The sequence below is a fragment of the Molothrus ater genome, chromosome 8 (assembly GCF_012460135.2).
Source record: "Molothrus ater isolate BHLD 08-10-18 breed brown headed cowbird chromosome 8, BPBGC_Mater_1.1, whole genome shotgun sequence".
NCBI classification, from domain to species: domain Eukaryota; kingdom Metazoa; phylum Chordata; class Aves; order Passeriformes; family Icteridae; genus Molothrus; species Molothrus ater.
Window position 1 is genome coordinate 9,221,648 of NC_050485.2, and position 25,972 is coordinate 9,247,619.

The 25,972-nt window shown below is 40.9% G+C and overlaps 1 protein-coding gene across 3 annotated transcripts in view; it reads right to left on the reverse strand.

Annotated features, from left to right (window-relative positions):
• Nucleotides 1-25,972, reverse strand: part of NDST2 (N-deacetylase and N-sulfotransferase 2) — a 123,595-nt gene that overhangs the window by 33,892 nt on the left and 63,731 nt on the right. For all 3 annotated transcript variants that reach the window (XM_036385552.2, XM_036385553.2, XM_036385554.2), the window contains one exon: nucleotides 17,112-17,171. The gene's annotated coding sequence lies outside the window, so the exon portion shown is untranslated. The remainder of the gene's footprint in view (nucleotides 1-17,111; nucleotides 17,172-25,972) is intronic.

Here is a 25,972-nt window from a genome sequence, read left to right on the forward strand (position 1 = left end):
CCTCTGTGAGCTTGTCCATGCTAGGGAATAACAGCCATGGCAGCATAATTACCACTGCAGTGAAGCTGTGCAATGACAGGAGTACTGCTGAGCACCACCCAGCTTGCCCAGAGCCCTGTGTTTCCTACTTCACATTCCCGCAATTATGTTAAGATAAAATGTGCCTGCTCTTTAACAGGACACAGAAAATAGCAAACTATGTGAAAAATTCTGCACTCAAAATGAAAAGGGGAATTTATAACTAACCACTGCATGAAGATCTAATGAAAACAATGCTCAAAATAGGGAAAAATACACTCCATCTTGCCATACATACTATCTCACGTTAAGAAACATGACCCAGAACAGTAGATATAAGAAAGGAAGGCTACAAAAGAGAGACAATTAGTCAAGTAAACAACGTAGGAACGATTTCTGGAAGAAATGGGTTAACAAGAGCAGAGAAAGGGAGGGAGGGTTTGGCAGCCAAGATTGGGAAACTGTTCCAGGAATACTAGGCAGTAGAAACAAAATGCAAAGCACAACCCTAACCCTAAGCAGCAGAGCAGTAAATGCAGCCTTGGGCTAAGGCTGGTTCCAAGGAAAAAGCTGTGGAGGAAGCCATGTTAGGGCAGTTCTGTGTTCCCCTTAGGATGCCTTTTGCAGCTGCAGTGTGCCTGGAGCTCTGGGCTTTGTGGTTTTCAGAACCCTAACCCTAGGTGGGGTAGGAAGAGGTGCATGGGGGCGAGGTTGGTGCGAAGCAGAAAGGTGGGGAGGAAGCCATGTTGTGGCAGTTCTGTGTAACCCTTGGGATGCAGCTGCAGTGTGCCTGGAGCTCTGGGCTTTGTGGTTTTCAAACCCCTAACCCTAGGCAGAACCCTAACCCTAGGTAGTAAACACAGCCTTGGGCTAAGGCTGGTTCCAAGGAAAAAGCTGTGGAGGAAGCCATGTTGGGGCAGTTCTGTGATCCTCTTGGCATGCCTTTTGCAGCTGCAGCGTGCCTGGAGCTCTGGGCTTTGTGGTTTTCAGGACCCTAACCCTAGGGGAGTGGGAGTGTGAGACAATTGGAGGGACACACAGCGTGTCAGAGGGGAGTAAGAAAAAATGGCAGCTCACATTGCTTAAGGAGGCACAAACGTAGTGGCTAAAGACAGAATTTTCCTATGACATTAGGTCTAGCTTGCCTGCATTTAAAAAAACAGTTTCCTCTAATTACCAAAAGAAACATGGTCTAAAAGGCTCAACAACTCAACTTCAAAGATGAATTCCACCAGAAACAGGCCAGCATGCTTACAGCTTATGCATTTAATGCTGATAGAGGAGGGCTCACACAGTCCGGACCTCTGAAATTCACTATGTCACGCAATATTCCAGACACACTGCAACATTACTGCATCCATATCCTGACTAAAGGCACTACTGGTTTGGTTGTGAAAAACCTAACACGCTTGCAGTACTTGCTGCATTCATCCCTTTCCTTTGTCCAGAACAAAGCATTCTGGAGCAATGGAAGGCTAGAGCTACGCTATGTAAAGAGTAAAGTTGCCTCAACTACATTCCAACAGTGCTTTCTGCCCTTTCAATCATTTACCATGTCCCACACAGAGACAAAAGTGGTATTAGTTAGCTGACAGTTTAGATTACCTGCATTAAAGAATAATCTCAAGAAACATTATAAATGCTGAAAATTCATCATTAATGTTGAAATCCCAAGTGCAAATGTGCTAATTGATGTCACTGAAATAACAGGTACTTTATAGTTTTCAGATCACTTAACACTATATCTTGTGCATGTATGCGATGGGAGAGAAAACAACTGCATTTAGCATTCAATTAATTCAAACTTGACTTCGCAGCAACACTATAACTAAATAATTAATGCTTTCTCATAGCCTCAGATTAACACTATACTTCCAGACATAATGTTTTCCTCCATATTCTACTCAACAGTGCTGCAAATGAGAGAGCAAAGGCCGTCTGGATCCCAACTCTGAAGTTTCCTACCTTCTTCATTGCAGACAAAACACCAGAATAAATAATTTTTAGCTAGACAGTAACTTTGAAGAGCTATGTTACTGAAATATATATAATGAACAACATATTTTAAAATTTTAGACATTAATTTTAGAAGTAAAATACGGAAATTAATTTTAACTCTAATGATTTGGTCTACTTAACTCTCATATAATTAATTTGGTAGCTAGAATAGAATTATAGAATATAGAATTATAGCTAGAATATAGAATATAGCTACCATATTTCTATATGGTATATAGAACTATAAAGGTAAAACCTTTTTGGAAGACATGCTGTTTTCTTATACAACGAAGAAATGAAGCCTGTAAAATGCAGTGTTCATTATGAATCTGGGTTAGTTTTTCTGCAGTAATTTGAAATGCTTTGAGTTTGTCCCCACTCTCCTGTGAAGTGCTAAGTGACTTGCAGAATATCTGTGATTGCAAGTGTTAACAGAAAGCACATTCAGAGGACCTGCTGACATCTTGGTACCTATAGCAAGAATCTTGCCCCAGTGGTTTCATGTTTATTTTTTTCCCATATTCCCCATTGCCAGCCTGAATTTTTCCAAACAATTTAGTTGACACGACCAGGCAGCATCATGAGGCAGCTGCCTGCCACTGGATGGAACCCAGCCTCTTCTCTGCTGCCAGGTGCCGCCTTTGCTGCCTGACCTCCCTCTCAGCTGAGAGGGGCATGGAAAACTGTGCAAATTCACCAGTATCACCCCACCCCTCCCAGGAGAGCAGACCTGAACATCGTTCTCTTCCTCAGCCACACAAGGTGACAATTTGAAAAATGCATTGGTCGTTTCAGCCTCAAGAAACCCAGGGACACGGCCCTAGCTCTCAAGCCCTGGTGTCCCTGTGCTCAGCCAGGCTGTCCCTGGGCAGCAGTGCCCAGGGTGTGGGTTAAGGGTTATCAAGTTTTCAGCCTGAAAACGTGATAACTTTCAGCTTTCTGCTACCTCACTCAGCTCCTCCAGAGTTAGACAGGATGACTGTTTTCTAATTCCTGCATACATAAACTAAGGACCCAATTTTTGTCCTCTCACCTGAATGCCAATTTCCCAAAGCATTCAGAGAGGAAGACTCCACAGATGAGCTACAGGTGAGAATTCTGTGTTCAAGAGACCAACGTTAGGAGTTGCCAGAGAAACTTCAGTACCCTGTTTGGTTTCTGTCTTTCTGTTTTTGCAGGGTTAGAAGAACAAAAGGACAAACAGCATTATCACAGGAGATGAGACAGGGTGGGACATTAAAATCTTAAATTTCTCTTCGTGCACTGATCCACAAACAGAAGAAATGGGTTCAAAGAATCCTTGAGACAGTGAGACTTCTTCATGTACTCTCTTGGAGGGAGCCAGACATCATCCTAAATGCTAGGGAGTTCAAGGGTAATGAATTCCCTAGCTGACTTCAGTCCTTAACTCCACTTTTACCTTGATGCGGTTACACATTCCGGAACTCTATCTGGAAAATGGGAATCACATGCCACAAAGATGCTGAACATCAATGCCTCTACAGGACTTTGTGAATGTATCAGAATGAATCGGTATCCTGGTGTTACCTGGGTAAAACACAAACTTCAAAACAGTGATAAGGGTGGGATTGTCACATCTTGCTGCTCTACTGCAAACACTCCAGAGAACCAGATCTGAGACAGACAGAAAGTAAAAAAATTCTCCATCCGTTCTCAATTAGCAGAAGGACTGTAACTCAGCTTGGTTTGCTGACAAGAAACCAAGGAAGGGGTGAAAATTCTTTTCCCTTCCACTGCATTTTCCAGGCTACCATACATTTCCTTTCCTTCACTGCTGTTATTTGCATCAAAACGGGAATCACATTCATTCAACAAGAGCCACCTTGGAGGTTAAACTACAGGCAGTGACATTTAATTTATTGAGAGGGGGAAGACAGAGTTTATTTTAGGTCAAACTGCTTATATGAAGAATCACCTTGGACTCTGCAAATACTCTGGTAAGAATACAAATAAAGAGGACATATAGGAGTCCTCTATTTCTATGGGAGAATTCCACTTCCCTCCACAATGCTAAACAGAGTAGTCCACCAACTGATGTAACATCTGCAGGCTGAATCAACGCCATGAATGCTTCCACCTCAGAAGTAACACCTTATCTTCTACCCCCTGCTCCTTATAGAAATACAAACCGAACAATCTATCAGTTGGAGACTCTGGAGGTTTTTATTATGTGCTCTCCCACATTCCCATCCCTATCCCCAGGAAGACTCTTTGGCCTTCACACAAATATATTCTGCATTTGAATTTTCAGTATAAAATTGATTTACTTATTCTGAAATGAAGCACATAATATAGAGTGGTCACTAAGCACCAGAAAAAGGCTGAAAAGCTACAACACACTAAAGCAGAGAGGGGTAAACGTCTCTCTTTAGGTTTTTTCAGTTCCAAAAAGGAGGGTCTCTGCATAATCTCAGTTCACATAAGGGGTATGAAAAAGCAAGACTATGCTATGTTCATACGATACCTAACTGCACAGTCTTTTGTTTGGAAGAAGGCATCACATTGACTAAAAGCAGCTTTTCAAATAGCAAGCTACAAAACCAAATTCCTTTGAGGAATATTTTGCATTAAAAGTGGCTTCATACTTGCAGTGAAATATTCCAGCAGCAGCCATATTCTAAGAACAATGTGTGCTCCCTCTCCACAAGCCCCTAGGCTGCGCTTGCTGACTCTACAGTGAATTTGTTATTGCCCTAAGAGAGCATTAGATAATGAAGAGCTCAGAGTTTTCCTTTCATTTCATGCCTGGGCTCATCATAATGGGTGCAAGCAGGCTTAGTGTGCAGACCTTCCTTCTTTACATCCTCCCCCTCCTATTTTCCAACAACCCAACATTTTTTACAAATGAGCACTATCAAGTGTCTCTTTTGAAACAAGGTTATTGGAACCATCACCTTCTTTTTAGTGTTGCAGAGAATAAGACAAAGGCCCCAGCTTTCAAACATAACTGAATGCTTCTACAACTGCACCAGGTGACTCCATCACGAAGCATCAGAAAACAGGCGCCCCACAGAGCGATAACTGCTCCAATACCGGCACCTGTCCAGCTCTGCTCTACAAGTGGAACTTCACCCTGCTGGAAGAAAAATTCAGCAAGGTCCAGGTGTGAAAGGAGGTACAACAACAGGGACAAGTCTATATATACCCAAGTGGTAACACCAGGTTGAACACCTTGCAATGTGAGCTTAACTGTGCCTTGAGGCAAACGGCTGCTGTATTCCTGAAATGTCTCTGACATACTGCAGCATTTTAGTGTGCCTAACATTGTTCTTCCACAGGAAGGACAGCAGCAGGGTTAACAACCTTCTGTTATATTTCATCTAAGGTGAACAGTTAATACAGCGTTTCCAATGGTTTAGAGAAAAAAAATGTTTATGTTGAAAGATCATTTGTGTTTTTAGTAATTTCCTTCAAATCATCAAAGCTGAAAAGCCACATGGGAGGCTGTCTGACAATTCCAGCAGTGAAGTAAGATCCAAGATTTTTGGAGTCAGCAGCAACCCTTCAACAGGGTTCCTTGGCTCTCTTTTGGTTAAGTATGCCTATCAAAATATACCTTTTCTTTATATCTTTGGGATTCTTGAACTGGATGGCTTATGGAAAGGCCACATCCTAAAACAATATGGAAAAAACCTGCAATTTTAGCTAACCTGAAACATATGACATCACTTAAACAGAGACCATCACCCTTCTTCATCCTTTATGAGCTGAATTTGGGGAGTGAAGGGGAAGGGTAGAGAAGGTAATTGAAAACTGTGTCTCCTCTTCCATATAGCCACATTTGTGAGGGCAGGTTTTAGATAGCAACAGTCTACACTGATGCTTACAATGCAGGCTAACCACCTAACTTATATTTGTTACTTTAACATGAAAAACCAAAGACCATTAAGAAAAGAGGCCTGGTGAAAAGTCTCAAGTCTATGCCCCAGGCCATGCTCTTGCTTTCTACATCTGCAGTGTCTGGCCAAATTTCAGGAGCATCTGTATTATTGACATGAACGTGACTGGTTAATAAAAGAATATTTTCAAAGACCCAAATTCTGTTTAATGTGCCTTGACCAAGAGAATGGCAGCTACATGTCAGCTCAAGGATCAAGAAGTTTCTTAATGACCAGAAAAACCCTCAGTGTTCCAAGTGAATCTCTTTTCCAAGAAACTAAAAAAATAATGGAAATCAAACACACTGTTAACCAAAGGATCATCATTTACTAGTCTGTGGTTAAAGGAAAAATAATATGTATAAAAATTTCCATTTCTAAGCTTTCATCTTGCTAAATATTAACTAAGCAGAACTAGCTTTGCTCTTGAGATACAAACGAGAATTTAGATTGCTGTGTGACAAAACACTAATAATTGTGATTTAGTCCTCAGAAAACATATAAAGCATCCTCTGATTTTCTAAATGTTCTGTACAATGGGTGTGATCTTTACAGTGATTTCATCAATTACCAATATTGCTGATATCTCTTCATCTACCAGTCTGATAGCCAAGACAATGAAGGTTCAAGGGAGTATCTATTTATAGTGCATCATGAGCAGCAGCCTAGGCAAAGGCGTGTGCAGCTACAACCACCTTCCCTGCGCTACTCAAGTGCATTAATGAGCCACCAGTTCATCACAGGCCAGATTTCATCCTCCTCCAGCACATTTCAGAACGTGACTTTAACCCAGCAGCAAGGTTAGATGCAGAGACATTCTGTGGGGAGGGAAAAGGAGAGCAGGGGGAGGCAGAGGAGAAGGAACTAACAAAGAGCTTAATGAGCAAGGAACTATAGCAGGCATATCAGTATGAGATACAAGCCCTGCCAACTCCACTTAGTGCACTGCCTAATACAGTCACTGAATAGCAGCTCCTCCATCCTCCTCTCAAAGCATTGTCCTTGCAGATAATGACTGGTTAACAAGCAGTCAAACAGCAAGGCATGAAAGAAAACAGTGTTTTCTTGTAACAACCTAGTAGCACTTAGACAAGTAACAGCGAAGATAGGCACAAAGATTCAAATTCCTACCTTTAAAAGTGAAATCCTTACATGCAGTTAATCTATCCAAACAGGTCAGAAAGTCAGCAACCCAAGGAAAGACACAGAGCCAAATGGAAAGCAAGAAAGACTGAGAGCTGGTCTTCACAAAAATCATACAGTGAGCTAGGCCTTTCTGGGGAAGGGCAGCTGGGCTGCACAGCTGGTAGATGGATAAACCATTAGTACCAGTGGCTGCCTTCCCTTCACTCAGTGTTGCCAAAATCTCTCATATTTTGTCAACCTAAGGATGCTGTAATTTTAAGCACAGGCAAATGGAAAAATGTAAATAAATTCATGCTATTAAAAAGAGCACGTTAGTGCTGAGCATAAGCACCATTAAAGACTAGCTGCTATACCATACTGCAGCTACAGGTAGGTGGTGGGCAAAGCACAGTCCCACGTAAACAATCCAAAAGCACAGCTCCCTTCCCCCCAGAATCTATCTTGCCTTGCAGCTCCTCTCTGAAAAGCTCCCATGTCACTCCCTAAAATCTCAGGAACAATGAGAGGAAAGTAAGGAAGATGGTGTGCAAAGGAAGGCATGGTCCAGTGCAAAGGAAAGCATGGTCCAGTGCTCAGCTTCTCACGGCACACGGCAGATTCGAGATGCGACTCAGGGTGGGAACAGCTCCTCCATTCCTTCCTCCTTTTACACACTGTGCATCTAATCACGGTGGGGCGCTGAACTCCATTTGCACGGCAGACAATGGGATCTGGCAGCAGTTCAAAGGCATTTATAGCAAAGTGACTGAACAAGCTCACTGCTGGCGCAGGCGGGCGAGCACGCAGAGCGCCCCACTTCCCTCCCTGTCACTACTCAGGCTGCAAAGACAGGTGCTGCACCACGGGCAGCCAGCTCTCCTTTTGTTCCAGTGGCTAGAGTGAAGGAGGAAACCAAAAAGGTGTCACCACCAAGAACAGCAGCACCTAAACCCACATCAATAAGGTAGAGGGAGGTGGGGAGTGAGTGGGGGAAGAGGAAGGAGAGGGAGACAGAGAAGAGAGAGGCTGGCAGGCAGAGGGAGAGCAAGCAGGCAGGCAAAGGGGGAGAGCAAAAAAAGGGAGCCCACAGACAGCAGTGCCTGGCACCCTGACAGCCTGCTGCCAGAGTTCATCTTCTGAAGCTGTCACGGGTTTATGGATGCCTCTAGACTGACAAGCTGACAAGATCAGAGAAACTACACTCAGAAAATGTATTCAGCAGCAGTAAATTGCTTCTCTTGCCCTAATGTGGTTTGCAGCTTCACTCAGGGAACTGATCTCATTTGGGGCGGTGCAGGGAGCAAATCAACTATGTATATTCAGACACTATTATTGGAATCTGGAGACTGGAATAAATTTACAGAGGGACAAAGAAAAATCACCTTCTTGTGCACCACTAATAAAAAATTAACATGTTAAAGGAACAAATACATAAATCTCAGATTATGCTCTGTCCCCGTGTAAGCACTTTTGGTAGCAATGGTTGGGGGGGGGGGGGGCAGGAGCTAAACTCCTGAAAGCCTGGCACAAGAGGGGCTCTCTACTTCAAAAGGTAACAGGAAACGGTGCTGTAGAGAAGCAGAGACACAGGCAGGAAAAAAGGTACTTCCTACCACAGCAGCATACTCTGCTCTTCAAAGATGCAATGCCCCAGGTATGCTCAAAGTTGTATCCTTTCCCAGTCAGGGTTTGGGAGTAGAGGGTTTTCAGACAGGATGACATACTAGCACACATCTCTAGAGGAGTTCCTATAACAGGAGCTGACAGTGCACAGCAAACACTTCTGTAGTAAGACAGGGCGACCTTAATGCAATGGAATGTTGCAGGGTAGTAGAGAGCACTCCAGAAGAGGCCTGAATCTCACTGATTCATCAAGTGCCGTCTCTGTTATAAAGTGAAAAAAGCACCTCGTAAAAATTTTATCCTGACAATAACAAACTAAAAACTAACATCAGAAACAAGGGTCAAGCACCAGGCTCTTGGGTTTACCTACTATGATTTAACCTGCTTTTGTAGAATGTCCAGCTTTAAGGTCTGCCTCAAAGATATTTCCTACTGTCTCATTGTTTTGGCAGGACCAAAAACAAAAAAACCCTGGAAGCTAAGGTGGAAAATGTTTTAAAATGTTTTTTAAGAGTAAATTACTTTCCTTTTGAATTAACAATAAAATTCATTCCGAATAGGCATACAATAGGTATTCTTTCTGTCCTACAATGGCACAAAGATTTGCTCAGTGTTTTTTAATCCTAGAAGATATATTACAAAAACATTACATTACCTTATATTACAAAAAGCAATTCTTCATTCATTTATTTAATATGAAAACTGAAAAAAAACCACTGAAGTATTTCAGAAAGGAAAGCACATAGCTACAAAGATATTTATTGCTAAGCAGTGAATAAAAGACGAGGTGCTGAGGGATAAGGATTACACACATAAAACTAGAGCTGCTGTTCTAATCAATCAATGAAAGATAAATGGAAGTTGAGCACCTTTGAAAAATGTTGTTTCCACATCTAAGAGAGGAGACAATTCTCTATTTTGCCTCATTCAAAAAAAAAATCCTCTCACATACAAGTCATGCTACAATGCAGCACTGCGAATCTGCAAGCCTTTGTGAACTGCAGATGGATAATGCTGACAAAAATTTTCATAGAATCATAACCTAAAACCATTAAAATTTTTAGCTCCCATCTATGCCAGTAAACAAACCCTTTTCCATTCAAGCTGCAGTATGCAAACAGCAGATGTTGGAAATCTCTTGATACTCCACTAATCAGAAAGATGACAGAAAATTCTGACTCCACACAACAAAGAACCAGTTTTTAGAATAACTGAGATTTTCATGATGGGTTTCCACTATACACTTAATACACCTTTCTCCAGTCTCCAGTGTTTTATAGAGATTCAGTCTTACTGGACACTTGCTGGTAACCTTTTCAAATCTATTCGTTTAGAAAACATTAGAAAGAAGAATTACTACTGCTCCATATACATGAAGACAATTAACTTTTGCTCACTGCCTAAAGTCACAACTTCAGTATTTCTCTCAAAGGCTAGACTTCCTCTTCTTCATCCTCCTTAACCCTAACCCTCCTGCCCTAACCCATGCCCCACCAACTCCCACAACTATTCCACAGTGTCCCCTAGATCAATGGCAACCAGAGGAATAACTTAGCCCAACTGAGGTTAAGCACCATTTAGGGGCAAGCACATGAACTATGTCTTCATACTAGCAGGTAGTTCTGGTGAGATTTCAATGGTATTTTTCTACACAGTTCAGTCCTAATTACCCTACCATAAGACAATAATGCAGCTCTGCACACTGTTGGTTTGCGGTAATCTTTTCCGAAGAGCCCTGGAAATAAAGGGGGAAATTGCAAATATTGCTACCAGTTAACAAACAGTCTCTACTGCTGCTCAATTTAAGGACAGTCTCCCCTTCCAGGCAGCTTCCCACTCATTGGGATAACCCTGTAGGTCTTTCAATAACAGGCCCAGTGCTGACTGTGATATACAAGGTCTTTCTGACACCACTGCATGATCTTTATATTTGCTATTCAACGGATTTTAATCACAGAGACAGCAGTCGCACAATTGCAGAATTATACAACACCAGAGCAGCGGGTCTCCACCAGAATCAGCAGACTACTTCTGAGGGGTCCAAGAAAATCAAGCCAATCCTCAGAAGCTTTAATTCTGTGTAAAGGTGTCAGTACCTTTATTAGGTAGGGTTTTTTTTTAGATCTGTGAATTAAAACAGATTGAAAAAGTAATTTTTGTGAGGGTAATGCCCAGAGAAATGAAAACAAATTCAAAATATCTAGTCATGATTCAGATGAAAGTCTCTCTTCCGTCACTGGCTGAAATCGTGCATGCTGCAGTATTTATGGACCAGCCAGTATCTTTCCTCTACTTCTAATACCCATAATCTGGAAAACTCATCTAAAAATCAGAACTAATAACTCAGAGAAAGAAAAGTGTCTTTTAGAGTCCCTACAAAAGAATCATGTTTTTTACAAAAATGTTAACAGTATTTGCAGTATTTCCACCTCACCAGGGTCATACTGTATAATGGCATGATTTCTAGGATGTTGATAAGACCCAAGCTGTTTGCTGTGTTTTGTACCAACTTAAAAGAGCACATGATACCAAGGTAAATACATTTCAACCAAGTGGCCTTAGATTGTAAATAACCCGATCTTGAAACATTAAACAAAAAATCAGCAAAATTCGACTGTCCAAGCAAATCTGCTAACAGACATATACTGAAATCCTAACTTCATGAAGCAGGACACTTGATAATTCCTCTCGGATGCCTCTCATTTATTGAGCTATACTACAATGTTTACTTGAATTTTCATGAAGACTTTAAACAGCTGGACGAAACACGTTTTTCATGCCCTGCCATGCTCAAAGGGTATGTTTTTCTGTTACACGTTTTTCAAAATACCTCAGGTTTATTATGCTTTTCACACTGATTACACTTGAGAAACGGTCAAGGCCTAAATGGTTCTGGCTACCAAGACATAATAAGACATGTGCTTGTTTAGCTTACATTATTTGAAGTGTTTTTCTTCATCAAGCCTTATTTGTAAGTCATCATGACACAATAGTACTGATAGTTCTATCTTAAACTCCAGAGAGAAAGACATAAATCTAGAATGGATTATGGTAAAGTGCCAAGTAAGAATTACTCACCCAAGTTCTTCAGTCACACACACCCCCTCCCCATCCCCAGTCTACCCTGTTCACAGATCTTGTCCCCCCGGGCTCTGTCCACCATCTCATTAACTCAATTTACCATATTCGCAGCTGAAGGGAACACACAGGATATAATGTAGCCAGTCCCATAAATCTTGAAATTCTCACTGAAGCTGTGAAGACTAAACCTATTTGTGTGTAAATTTCCCTGAAAAAATACCAGCAAAGATAGATTACTATTGAGGTACTTAAATACTGCACTTACTAGCTGAAAAAAAATTCATTTCCTTTGAGTTTCTCCATTCTTCCTCACCCAAATATTGATACAGAATATATATTACCTCAGCTCTTTTCAAAAAGATACTTGGGCAGAACTCAGATTTTCTAGGGATCACTAAGGGAGAAGGTAAAACTTCTCATGCACCTTAGCAGCTGTGAAAGGCATAGACGATTCAAGGATGCACTTAACCCAGCCAATATCTGCCCGTTGACAAAAGAACAGTTTCCTCTCCTGAATTTCCTCTTTAACTAAGGATAACAGAGATCCACCCAAAGCACAAGGAAGACTACAATTAAACCCAACAAGAGCTTATTGCCTTAACAAGCCATGTGAACATAGCCAGAATGGAGGCTGGGATTGGGCTGAGAAAGGAGATTGACTTTGCAGACTTGAGTAGGTAGAATCTCTTCAGCTTCAATCAAGTCATTTTATTTGCACATATTTTGGTAAATTTCTAGTTGGCTTGAATGTTCACGTCACCACTGGTGAAATCTACCCAACCTGAAATTTAATCAAAGACAGATATGCCATATTATCCTTTTTTTTGTCCTGGCACTGAAATAGAAAACAAGAGTGGTTCTTGAAAAGGTCCTTTTTGCCACTCTGGTTGTAGTTGATGTTGGAATTAAGAGGGGAAACAAAACAAAGCAAAACAAGCAAACAGCAAAATGGTTGTATCCTAAAAACACATCTCTGTCTTTAACAGCAGGAGACAAGTGAACCACTATCCACCCCATTTGGAATGAGTGCCTATCCAGCAAGGCAACAATTTCTGAAGCCAGAATAAACATGTGAGTGAGAACTCTTTTCTTTTTCTTCAGTGAAACAAAGAGGCTTTGTAATTGGTACCAGTTATATAATTAAAATTCATGTGAGATGGCAGTAGAGGGAACAAGCAACCTTTCATGCCATTAAGGAACTAAAGGTGTCAGTACCTGAGGCACCATCAGCCTTTGATGACATGGACTACTCTCAAGTGGACCTCCATGCACTCCCTCTGCACCCCGATTTAAGGCTGGGCCTGGCCCCCTGCTCTCTGCCTGAACTTTGCTGCAGGTATACCTGTCTGCAGCCCTGCCTCTGGCTTCATCTCCTGGATTGACTTAGGCTGTAGGAAGCTCTTCTTCTGGAAAGATCCCTCATATACATGGTGTAACGTGAACCCAGTTCTGTCTTTGGCCCTATCTCCTGGGTGGCCTTTGGACCCACGATGCTGCTTTGCCTCCAGCCATGTCTTAAACTCCTGGATGGAACCTCATTGCTCCCTCTTAGCTGGGAGTGTCAACAAACCCTGTTACTAGGAGCCAGCTCTGCCTGCCATGCTCAGACCCTGTGGAACTGTGCCTCATCAATGGTGGCACTGCTGCACTGGGGTCACCCTTACCTTCTGACTTGCCTCAGCTCCTAGCTCGTGCTGTACACTCACAAGAGGCTGGTGCATAGCGGTTGCAGGAACAAATTTAAAAATCAATGGAAGCAATATTCATCTCTTAACTGTCAGCTGCCCAGGTCTTTTCTGGGAAGTACTCCAAGTTGTCCATAATCAAAACCTAAGCTGATTTCTGAAGCCTTTAAGGATGGCCTTCAGACAGACCTTGGCAGTTTGGTGTGGGTCTTTGGACCAACAACTTTAATATCAGATATAGTAAATAAAATCTGAGAGACTAACAGAGTTTTGTAATATATTAAGCACATGAATCATTTTGTGAAAGAAGGTGAAAGAAAGGAAGAATATGCATCTGCATTTATAGAAGAAAACCTAACAATAATGTGTTACTTTTAATCTTCTATGTTAAGGGAGGGGAAAAGCTCTTAATATATTGAACGCAGCATTCCCCAGCCATGATATTCATTTAAAATGCATGATGAACAGGGTAAAAAGGGTCAGAGTTAAGCCGTTCAACTGACAAACAGATGATACATCCAGAAGGGAGGAACAGGCCCCCACAAAGCACCCTAAGTCATGCCCTTCTGCTTTGTAATTAGTTATTTGTTTCTGTTCAGCTGTGCTCACATTTCTTACCTCACAGATCTCCAAGGCCCACTTGGGGACAAAGTATGCTTAAATGGAGGAAAGGATAATGCGGTTAGTGGGTATGGCTATGCTGGTTGCTAGTCTTACACGGTCTTTCCACTTCATAGTGCTTACAATTTCAGGTAGTTAATTTTTGTATTAATCTTTAATACTTGACAGACTCATCTTCAGCAATAGCCAACCCTTAAAAATGATGTAAATTGTAGCTGGCAAAAATCCACTATGAATGTGCCAGTTCTCAAACGTCAGACCAATAAGCTAATTGAAAAGTTTAAAACTAAATCCTGTCCAAGCACTAGAACTCATCCCTATTGAATAAATGTGGCACAATGTCATGAAGACACACTATTTAAATAAACTAGCACACCTCTGGAGATGTTTCGATGAGAGCACCTCTTTGATAATATTAGGTCAATTCCACAAAGTTTCAGAGGAACTGGTTTACTGCAGCCTGCTCCAGACATGGAGATGAAGAACTGGTGACTGCAAAGGTGACTGACCGGCAGACAAATCCTTATTAGAACCAACTAACAAAACAAACACAGTTAGGAACTAGAAAAAGTTAAAATATAATAGAAGAGAAAAGAAGTTATTTGCCCCTCTATTTCTGCTACAACTGAATAGAGTTGAGATATCTCACAGGAAAATAAAGACTTTTGGGAAAATAAATGTTTTTTGAAAAGTATGCTATAGGCATTTTGGCATTCACTTTCTGTAATTTAACTGTGGGATATTGCTGGCATAGGCAGGAAGCATTAAGACATTAGTCTTAAGCAATTAGCAAGTATTGCTAAGGATGAACTAACAATATACTAGTACAAGGAAAGCCTAAATTCCACTTTTAAATTAATAATAATAACTTAAAATTTCCAATAACCTATGTAGAGTGAAATGGATTCTGCATGGACTACCTGGCTGTATATTCTACTGCATGGTCCCCTTTCCATCTCCTGTAATTTCTACATTTCTGCTGTCTTTCCCATTTTCTACCCTTTGTGTCAATGAAATCAGTGGTGTAGTAGCAATTTACTGTGGCTCTACCTTAAGTCAAACATTGCTCTCCCCTTGCTCTTCTAGCCATGTTGTCATATACACACTGACACTAGCAGAACACATGAAGTGCTCCATTAATATTTTGACTCTTTCACTTATTATAAATATCTATCAACATGAAAGTTACACCAAATGTCTCTGGAAGTACATCACTATTCAAGCTGAGTAGAACGCTAATGTGGTCACTACACTCATTCTACTCCATGTCAAATTTTTGTGCAATTTATTCTTTTTAAAACTTTGAGTTTGCAAACTTAGCTGCAGCTTCTTCTACCAGTTTACTCTTCACAAGAATGCACTGCAAGTATACAAACATGTACCACACATTTCAAGTAATTTTTGTTCCTTTACTAGTGTCTCTGCAAATATCACCTGCAAAACTGATAAAAAGTTGACAGGAGACAAGATTTAGTATTTGAATCACACTGGAATGAGTTATGATAACAGAGCCACACCACCTACATAGGTCATACCTCTCTTCCAAAATCCTTTTATCCAACCAAGGCCTAAGGACTCTTGTCTACATGTCTGTAGAAAACTCAGGGTTAGGGTTGTGAAAAAGCATAAAGCTGCAGTGTGAGTGGCTGCCAAAAGAAAGTGGGACCTGGGTGGAAATCAGCCCGGGAAGATATCTTTCATTTGGGCAACAGTATCAGAGCCTTAACAGGAAAATTCAGTAAGGTTCAGCAGCTTCTGGTTGACATACAAAGGAATTTAGAATTGTAGCCTATGTAAGGCTCAAAGAGCCCAAAGTCTTTGTTCCAGCATATCCACCTTTCCTCACCACGTCAGCTACTGCACACTGGAACTCAGCCCTAAGCACCAGCTCTGTAATCTCCTTTCCATAAACCCAGGCTACTTGCCTAAGTCATGAGCTGTTCCATCCTTCCTTCTCTGCCCCCGATTTTCTGCACAGTTAAAGCCATAGTGGTCTACTCAAATAAAGCAATCTGAGAAATCCATACAGCACTCTTTAAGGCATGAAAAAGTACTTCAATCAGATTTGTTCAGCATACACACAGAACTAAATCATCCCTGTTCTTTCCAAGAAAACAATCTAAGAACCTTTCACTGGATCACATCATCTGTCTTTCTACTGCACTGATTGTAGGAACTTCCACTCCTAAGACAGGATTAACACTTTTGTAAGTATATTAGCACCTGAAAATCATAAATATTACAGGAGGCTGAATCTCTGCAAGTTTTCCATCAGACAACCTGGGAGAACAGTGCTTTTCTTTTGCTACATTAGAGTACAGTATTCAAACATATATACTAAATAAACTCCACAAGAATAACCTTCCCTCACTATTCATCCAGACAGAAATGAGGGGGGAAAGAAAATAGAACTCCTTTCCTTCAGCACAGAATTTTGACCAATCCAGTATTCCTATTTTTAATTTTTAATTACATTTATGATATTTCCTGTGGGTTTAAGTCACGAATGCAGTTCCAGTATGCTGGGAGGAACATAAATAGTTATTCCCGAAGGGATCTTACAGCTGTTATGCACGGGTCAGAGATTCTGTGAAACGCAAAATCTGAAACTTTAAAAGCTTTTTAGCCCACATCCTTCCCATTTCTTTTCAAAGGCAGAGTTAATGGATAATGAATGACATTGCCCCAAATTTTGCCCAGAAGGTATGGAAGTAGTAACTCCATCTCAATAAAGTAATATTTAGCAGTAAGCAACCCAGTCTTATCACAGTATCACAGTCCCAGAACTGCATCAGAAATTCCTTCTTGACCTAAATTAACTCACCTGCCACTTTGTGCTGACAACAGTACAACTGAAGACCAGAGACATGAAATTGTTTCCTCTGCAACTCTTTATAGAGGGATGAAAGAGAGTGCAACTTCACACTGCAGCAAAATAGTCTAGCCTCCTCCTAATCCACGTCTCTTTTCTGACATGAGACTGCTCAGGAGGACTTGAGGCCTTACCCTCACCAAGTCTGAATATGTCAGTCCATAAAAATGCAAAAGGTTGTGCACTTACCTTTGATCACAGTCTGGTGAAGGAAAACACTCATCAGTTGCTTCACTCAGGAACAAGGTTCTGTTTAAAAAAAAATAGAGACAAAACAAAATTTAAAACAATCTTTCCCTCTCTCTCTTCCCTAAGTTAGCCTTCAGCAGTGTTGGTAAACATTTACTTAGCAGGAGCACCTTCGCTCTCCACAAGCAAGGTAATGATTACATTACACTAAACAGGGCATGAGGACAGATGGAGGCCCTGACAACAGCCATGTTGGCAATGACTAGACAATGACACAGGGCTGCACTGCAGCAAGCTCAACTGTGCATGAGTGAGAAAGAGTGGGACAAGGTGAGAAATGAAAAATGCAGGGGGGAAAAAAATCCCCCAGTCAACAAACCAGGATCCCGGATTTAGAACCACAAAGGAAAAAGAAAGTTCACAGAACAAGCAAATTCAGTATGAGCTGAGAGAACTGGAAATGCCAGCACAATCTGAAAGGGATTTCTCACACCTGTTCATTAATATTGTCGTCTTTGAAACAACCAACAAAGCAAACTATAAGATGTTACCTTCTTTTGTCTTAGCCACAGCTAAATCAGTTCAGTAAAACTTCAATGGTGTGACAAAGTCTGTGTAGTCTATTCCCAAAGTCTTCCAAATTAGGTATACTGTGAAATAAAAACAAGCTACCCCAAGGAGGGAGTCACACCCTCCTCCACACCTCTGCCTGGCTGGCGATCACAGGGATGGAAGTACTCTGTGAAGCAGCTGAAGCTCAGATGAAGCTCAGGAAATGTGTCTGTGTACACACACACTGAGACAGGCACACGGAGCAGCTGGCCAGGGAGGGCATCTCAAGAGTCACCAACACCCCCAGGGAGGGCACAGACTAGACTGCTATAATTTTACTATACCTGTTGGACAGCCTCTGAAGTCAAATCTTTCACATCAGGTACCTCTGTAGCCTTCCAGTTCACACAGACCCTGATTCAGCAAAAGTTCTGACCTTTGAGTTTCCAATAATCTTTAATACCTCTACAGCCAATTACTGCACAAGAACCACACTTGCCCTGCCTGTAAATATAATGAAGCACACCCAGCTCTCTGCCTTCCTCACATAATTACAAGAGCAAAAGTTTTTCCTCTTTCCTGGTTAGATAAAGATTAGTTTAGTAAAAAAACCACCTAGCCTTTTGCAGGACACAATTTTTCTCTTTTCTTTTGATCCATAATTCTTATCTTCCTTCATTAAATAGTTTGAGAAAGCAGAATAAGAAGCCCGGCATGCCTGGCCTCCGCGGATCCCAAAACACCAGGGGTAAACTTTGGAACAGCCAGATGAAACCACAAAACAACTAAACTACAGAAGATGTGAATGTTTGATTTCACTGTAAAAAGAATAGACAACTAAAGAAACGTTTTTTCACAGTACAATCCCATGAGAGTCATTGAGAAAAACAGTCAAATTAGGAAGTTAATTACTAGCAGAATTTATAAAATTCTACCCTCATGGTAGTCAGTAAGACCCACACAAGCAGATAGACCAATATCCAACTACTAGCATTTAATAGAAGTTTCCCATAGGGGTTGGCTCTCTGTTTCACTGCAAAGTATCTTACACTCTCTGGTGTAAACTATTACCAAGATGCTGATTTGGAACAGGATACAGTATCACTCTGATCTAGTTGATTTTACTTTCCAGAATACAGAAAACTTGAAAAAACCCAAAAGGATTAGCAGATAGCAAATGCAGGGGAGACACTCAGAGAGGAATGTAAGTTTCAAACGATTTTGTCTTCAGCTTTTAAAAATTCAACTTACTCCTGCTTACAGAAACTCAGAGAATTGTTATAGGAAGGAGGTGAAGAAACTGCTCTTTGTGCCAATTTTCCACTTAGGCATGCCAAAACAGATACAACTAGAAATGCAACAGAGCTTGGTAAGAAGGTGGCAGAATTCAATGCCAGCTGAATGGCGCAACAGGGAATTTAAACTGAATGCAATAATTGATTAGTGATTAAACACAAAGAACAGAGCAATATTATCAACCAGACAGAAAAATCTATCGGTAAAATAGACTGGACTTGGCCAAATCTGAATTAGCTACAAGATTTATTTTACAGAACCTCAATTAAAGGAGCGTGAAGTCATCGTGAAAGGGATGACACAGTTGTCATTTCCACAGAAAGTCAAGTGAGGTGGCAAAAAACATACCTAATGATTTCCCATTTCCCTCCTCCATACATACTCTTGTGCCTATGTCATCCCTAAAAAGCAAACAGATCTGTATGTTTGCAAAGCTCTCAACACACAAAGTGTACACTGCACCATTATCAACAGCTGCTTAATACCAGCTCCCAAATGCTGAACAGAAGAGGCAACCCCACATTTCATCTCTAGGCATCAAAGCATTTACTAATGGAAACGAAACTCTGCCTAGCACACAATTAAGTGATTTTGGAAGGATGTCATTAACTCTAGAAGCATCATATCTTTTCCCATGTTTGTATTTACTTGCAAATTTACCAGCCATAACAGCGGAGTGGGAAAGCTCAGGAGCTTGTGTGCCAGCCAGGCAGGCTCCTGCAGGAACTCCTGTAGGTCAGGGTGTGCACCACACAGAGACTCAATAAGCAGTGACATTTGTACTCCTGACAGCTTTATTTCTTCAAACACCAGTCACACTGGAAGTTTCGCTTTACTTTTTTACTCCAGAATAAAGGCCAAATCTCAGTATAACAGATGGTGCCTGGAAATCCCATGACACATATGAGAGCACGTGTGTGGTCCCCCTTCACCATTACAAAATAAAACTGCTTTCAGGAAAATGAGAAGGGTGCTTGGTTTTTTTAAGCATAAAAACCTTAATATTTACACTAATCAAATATAACAGGATCCTCTTAGTCAGAAGAATAGTATTCATATAGGAGCCCAACCAGGCAGAACTATTTTCCCATGAAGATCTTATCCTCAGTCTGGGCAAACAATCCAAGTCACACTAGACAGACAACAGTTCTACCCTGTATGTCTCTGTAGCAATTACACCAAAGAAACATGACTGTCCTTAGCTTAAAAATATTAATCATTTTAAAAGCCCAAAGCACAGAGAAAATATATAATGATAAAGCATACATGGGGAAAAGAGAATATAGCTTGATATAGTCAAAATAGGCAAATTTTCTCATATTCACAGGAATATGAGAAGAGAAAGAAATATAGAAATAGAGAGTAGGACACAGAATATCCCTTTTTACATGCTTGCTTAATGTTCAGCCCCAAATTCAGCTTAGCCAATGCTCAGAAACAGACATATCTTCAGGATTTTCCTCACACTTCAGGAATGATAGCCTTCTTTCTCTTTCCACAGTCTTCTCAAGCTCTGCTCCTCACTGCTGCTACTTTCCAAAATGCCCAGATAGCTGATTGCTGATGATTAAGATTGCAGGTGCAGTCAGTTGATGAGGAATACACAAATGTTGAACAGACTGTTCCCTCCTCCCTCGGGGCTCCCAATTGTCACTGAGGTCGACTGTACAAACGCTCAAACTGTCACCAAACCTTCCCACATATGGAAACAGATACCTGATCCTGATCCATCCAGAGAAGTCTCCACTACCACATATGCTTGTTTGGAAAGTATATTTGAATACACTATTTTACTCTCTCATTCCTCTTCCTTTACGTTTTCTGGCATGCAGAGGTAAAACAATCTGCTGCACAAACCTATTTTGAAAGACTACAAATGATGCAGTTGCTTGATCCTGCTGTACATTATGCCTGGAAGAAAAATCTTTGCATAAATCAGTAATCATGAGACAATAATACAGATTATGGATACTGAGAGAGCAGTGCCAGAACAATCTGAGGAGAGCATTATCAATTCTTTCAATGCTAAAGGTACAAGGACTTGGCTGCCTAATTTTACTTGATTTTATGAAGTCAACAATCTGACTGTGGTTGAATTGTAAGGAAGAATGGCATCTGAAAAAAGGTACACATGATCAACCAACCTGAGTTCAAGGAACACCACAAATGCTTTGAGATTAGCAGTCAGAAAAGCCTGGAGATTCTCTAGGACACTGGGTTATGATCAGGGAGAAGTGTCAGTACTTAGAGACTGACACATGGAAACACAACTAAAGCAGCTCTGTGTGGCATTGTTGGAGAGCCACTGACCCAGAAAGGCACTAAAGTAAAGCTGTACATAATACTCCCAATGCAGGCAGCACTCAGCTCTCTGCTCTTCTGCTGGAAGGGAAACACTGCATGAAGCTCCACAATTTTATAGCTCACATTAAGAGCTAAAGGAGCTTTGTGCTTGCAATGAAATAAAAATTTCTGCTCACCTTCTTAATTTCCTTTCATATCTCAAGTTAAAAGCTCTCTGCTGCCATCCTTCTTTCTTTTCCCCTCTCTTACTCTAGCCTTTCAGAGTAATTCTGAGTCAATCAGCTTAAATTCCCTGTGTTTCCATGCAAACATCTGACTTTCCTGGCTTCACTGGAATCTCAGCAAAGGCCCCCCTCCCACTCCTCTCATCCCAAGACACTGAGGCATGCACAACTTTCCCTGAGCATCATTTCGGAATAAGGCTACACTTGTGTTTTTAAGAGGGGCATCCAGCCAGCTGGAGGTTTCTTTATGGCTTCACTAAGTGAAAAGCCTTTTAGACTTGTAGACTGAGCCAAAACCTTGACCTACCATGCCCTTGTGGGGCCAACAACATTCTTCCACTACTTGAGAGAGAAAGTACATGAACTGTCAGTTTGGACAATGCAGTCAGGCACATGGTGGGATTCTTGGGGTGTCCTACACAGAGACAGGAGTTGGACTCGTTGATCCTGATGGGTCCCCTCTAAGTCAGCATATTCTGCTGTTTTACGGTTCTGACTCCATGCAAAAATCATCCAAGTGAGTATTATCACTGTATACTATCAGTGTTTCAGTAGAAAAAAACACAGAAAGGTCCCATGTGCAGGGCAAATATTTTTTAAGACTTTGAATCAACTCTGCTCCATTTTAAGGCAGTTAGAAAAAAATATTCTAAAGCAGAAGATTTGGTTTGAGTTTCAGAACACATTCCAGTGTCAGTGTGAGAATCTGATTAAATGTTTGTCAGAACCATCAGAAGCATTTCCTGAATTGAACAAGCACTGGGTCAAGATATAAATTTATGTTATGTCAGTATTTGTACATACATTTACAGATATAAACATCATGCTGTACACTACTATTGTAATTTTTTTGCGTGTAATTGTCTAAGCATTACACATGAATCACAGCAAAGGGTTGGGTTTTTTAATAATATTAAAAATTCCTTCTCCTTTGGGACCCAGCCATAACCCATTCTTATCTCTGTAATAACACAGATTTTCATCTCACTAATCTTCTTCCATCCTCAATACAAAAAGAGAATTTGCAAAGTGGATGACTAACCAACCCCCTTTCAGTAAAGCATCACTCTGCTTAGGTGTTTTGACACTCCTAAGCTGTATTTTTCTACTCATTTTTTTTTGAAAATGCATGTTCCTTTTGTTTCCCTAGATTTACAACAGACAAAGTCAGAGACAATGCTCCATCTGAGTTACCTCATAAATCATTAAAAACATAAGGGGAAACTGCCTTTACCATCTTAGCAGTGCAAACAGAAACTTGTCCAGCCTTAGATAACAAACCATCTTGCTGGTGAACTACATAACCCTCACACTGTCCTGAACACACCCACGCTCCCATGAACTAAGGCACCTGCAGATTATAAGGCTTTTCATGGGAAACAGTTCTTTTCTCATTCCTTCTCTTCATCTTAACTACCAGTCTAACCTGAATTGTATAAATCAAAGGAAAATAACTTCCCAACTGCCAACACTTAAACCACTTTGTACTTCCAACCACCATTTTCACCAGGCAAAGGCTCTGCCATCTCACCATCACCCAGACTCAAGTCTGACTCAACTGTCAGAAAAAAACCAGAACTGTTCAAATACAACAGCATTTAGGCCTTCTGTCAACAGAATAGCAGAGCTCTCCCTAAAACAGGCTAAGTATAGTTTTTCTGATCTACAGGACAGCAAAACTGAGGAAGAGAACATGAGCTTGAACACTTACCATGTCAGCAGCAAAACTGGGCATGAGAGGACACAGGAACAGAGTTCACAGGCTCTAACCATTGCCTTTTTGCCTCTGGAGCACTATTTTGTGTCCAACCAGAGCATTCCCCTAATTTTCTCCTCCCATGGAACACAGGCCATGTTCTCTGAGGTTCCTGGCATAGGCCAGGGCTGAGACTGTGATGCTCTCAGGGTTTTATCTTCCGGGTGTCATCCTATATCACCACAAACATTAAATATCCAACATTTAATATAGGTCACCTCAAGTGTTTACCAAAGGGAAAGGGCAGATTTTGATGAAAAAAATAACTTCCCACTAAAAATCACAGTTCCTTCCTTTTTCTTCCTAGCACCTTCTCTCCTATTCCAGCTCACCCTCAGTTTTAATAGTTTCCCTACCAAAGAACATCCCACATTGCATCACAAAATACAGAAAGAAATTTTCTGCAAGATTAATACCTTCTTACCTAGAAGAGCACAAGTAGTTCTAATAAAATCAGATTTTAGAGGTTATCTGAGCCATCTTTTCCCATTTTCAATGGCAGCTGGATGACAGTTTTCTGTCTTTTTCACTGCCTCTCTGTCTATCTCTGCAGGACTCAAGCTAATAAAGCTTCCCATTAATGAAATGACTATGCCAAGGTACTGGCAGATGGTCCTGTGTTCCAAGCACATCTTCCCATTCCCTCCCTCCCAGAAGTCCTAATCTATACACAGTGTAATCGCCACAAAAACATATGCTCCCTGACAGAGAGCTTCCCTCCCATTATCTCTGTACTCCAGGGGATTGCCCCTGAAACCTCAGTGACACAAAGCAACTCCCTTCCTACTCAAGTCTCAGTTTCCTATATGCCTGAACACACATTCAGCAGGTCATGGCTGAAGTACCTGTACAAGGCTTAAAATCCATATTAATCTGTCTGTGATACTGCCCATAGCCTAGGCTATTTCTAAGTAAAATGCACAGACACAAATCCATACTTTTTTAAAAGTAATATATAGCTGATATTTCTTTTGTGCAACACTTTGTTACTGCTTTACTTACAGGTTCCTAATAACAGTGCACGAGCCTTTCTCAAAGACAAAAGCCACAAAGGGTAATTTATTACATCGGTTACCAGGAAATCTCTTGAGCAACACTTTCACTTAAATGCTGAGTCAGTTACTAATTGGGTATCTCATATATCTTAAAATAATCTGTTTGTTTCATCTGCTGGCTCCCTCTCCCCCATCAATTTAATCAGATTATTGTGATTGATGAATTCATTTATATGGTCGTTGTATCCTGAGAGCAGAGCAACTTCTAGAGAGAAAGCTTTAGGAAGGAAGAGCAAATATCTCCCTTTTGCACACATGGATAGCTTCACGCAGAGGAACAAAAGAATGCTATCAGTTTCCCAGCTGTGGGCAGGGCTGCACAAAGGATATTTCTAGACACTTCAGATCACTGTGGCTGGCTCTGCAGGAGCCCCTCAGAGAAGATGAGGGATATGATGGGAACAGACAGGTCACCATAATATGAAGGATTGTTTTAGCTCTCAAAATTGACTCCAAACCTTCTGAAACATCATTTCTTTACAGAGGAAGAGAAAATTTTTATTGTCACTACTTCTCCGCATTTAATCCCAACAGTACTGAATAACTTTTCCACACTGCAGATAGGGAAAAACCCCTAAGAGAAAGTAGAAAAGCTTCCTTTTAATCTTTGCTGCCTCCTTTTCAACTTCAAGTTGAAAGTCTTCAAAGTAAGACCTTTTCTCATACCTCCTAACACTTCAAGTCACTGACTGTCATAGGGAATAACTTCAGCTTAGTAACTCCAAAACTATCTACCTTACAAAAGGTTGAGAGTTAAAAAGCTTGTTCGTTTTCAAGTGAAACAAAAACAAACAGGTCTAATGCAGGCAACAGTGGACAAGAGAAAAACAGTAAGAAACATTCGTTAGCCAGGAGTAAAAATAAGATAATTATGTTTCTGTATCTATTGTCATTCAAAAAATAAGGAAGCCAAAACGCTTTGACAGCACATTTCCCCAATCTTCCCAAACACTATAGGAAAGGAAAAAAAGTAAAGAATTTGGCACTTACCAGGAAAATCAGTAACTACAGAAAAGCATGCAAGAGCACTGCTCAAGTTCCCAGGAGCCATCATCTCAGGAGCTGAGGAAGATGATATAAATAACCTCTACTTGTGCTTACTAGATGTCTGAAACTGCATTCACTCTCCCTTGAGCTGTAACTTTATATCTTTCTAAAAACTTCATAAACCAGATGAAAAACATGTATCTTAAAAACATCGTCAGACACCAAATTTCTAATGAAGAAATCTAGACTCTACCTTCTGCGGTCTGTCAGAGCAACAACCAAGGTGACACTGAGCATTTGAAGATCAAAAAGGCTCTCGGGTGAGCATTTTTCGAATGAAGAATTTGGATGAGGATTACTTTGGGAGGATAGCCAGTCTGATAAACAGCAGCAAGCAAACAGGAAAAGCTACTTGTTGCAGGGAGAAATGCACAACAGGCTTCCAGAAACTAACCGAAACTAACCACACCATACATAATTACAGCAATTCATTACTGTTACATGGCTTCACACATTTGGAAATGCATTTTCCCATTCTTAGTCTGGGAGAAGTGTGCTTATTCATGAAAACTGAAAGGGAACGCGTACTAAACAGTTTTGAAAAATTCTAGAACAAAGTGTGAGAATGGAACACTTGATATGGCATTATCTTGCAAATGTCTCCGGATTCTTCTCTGGTTACTGTGT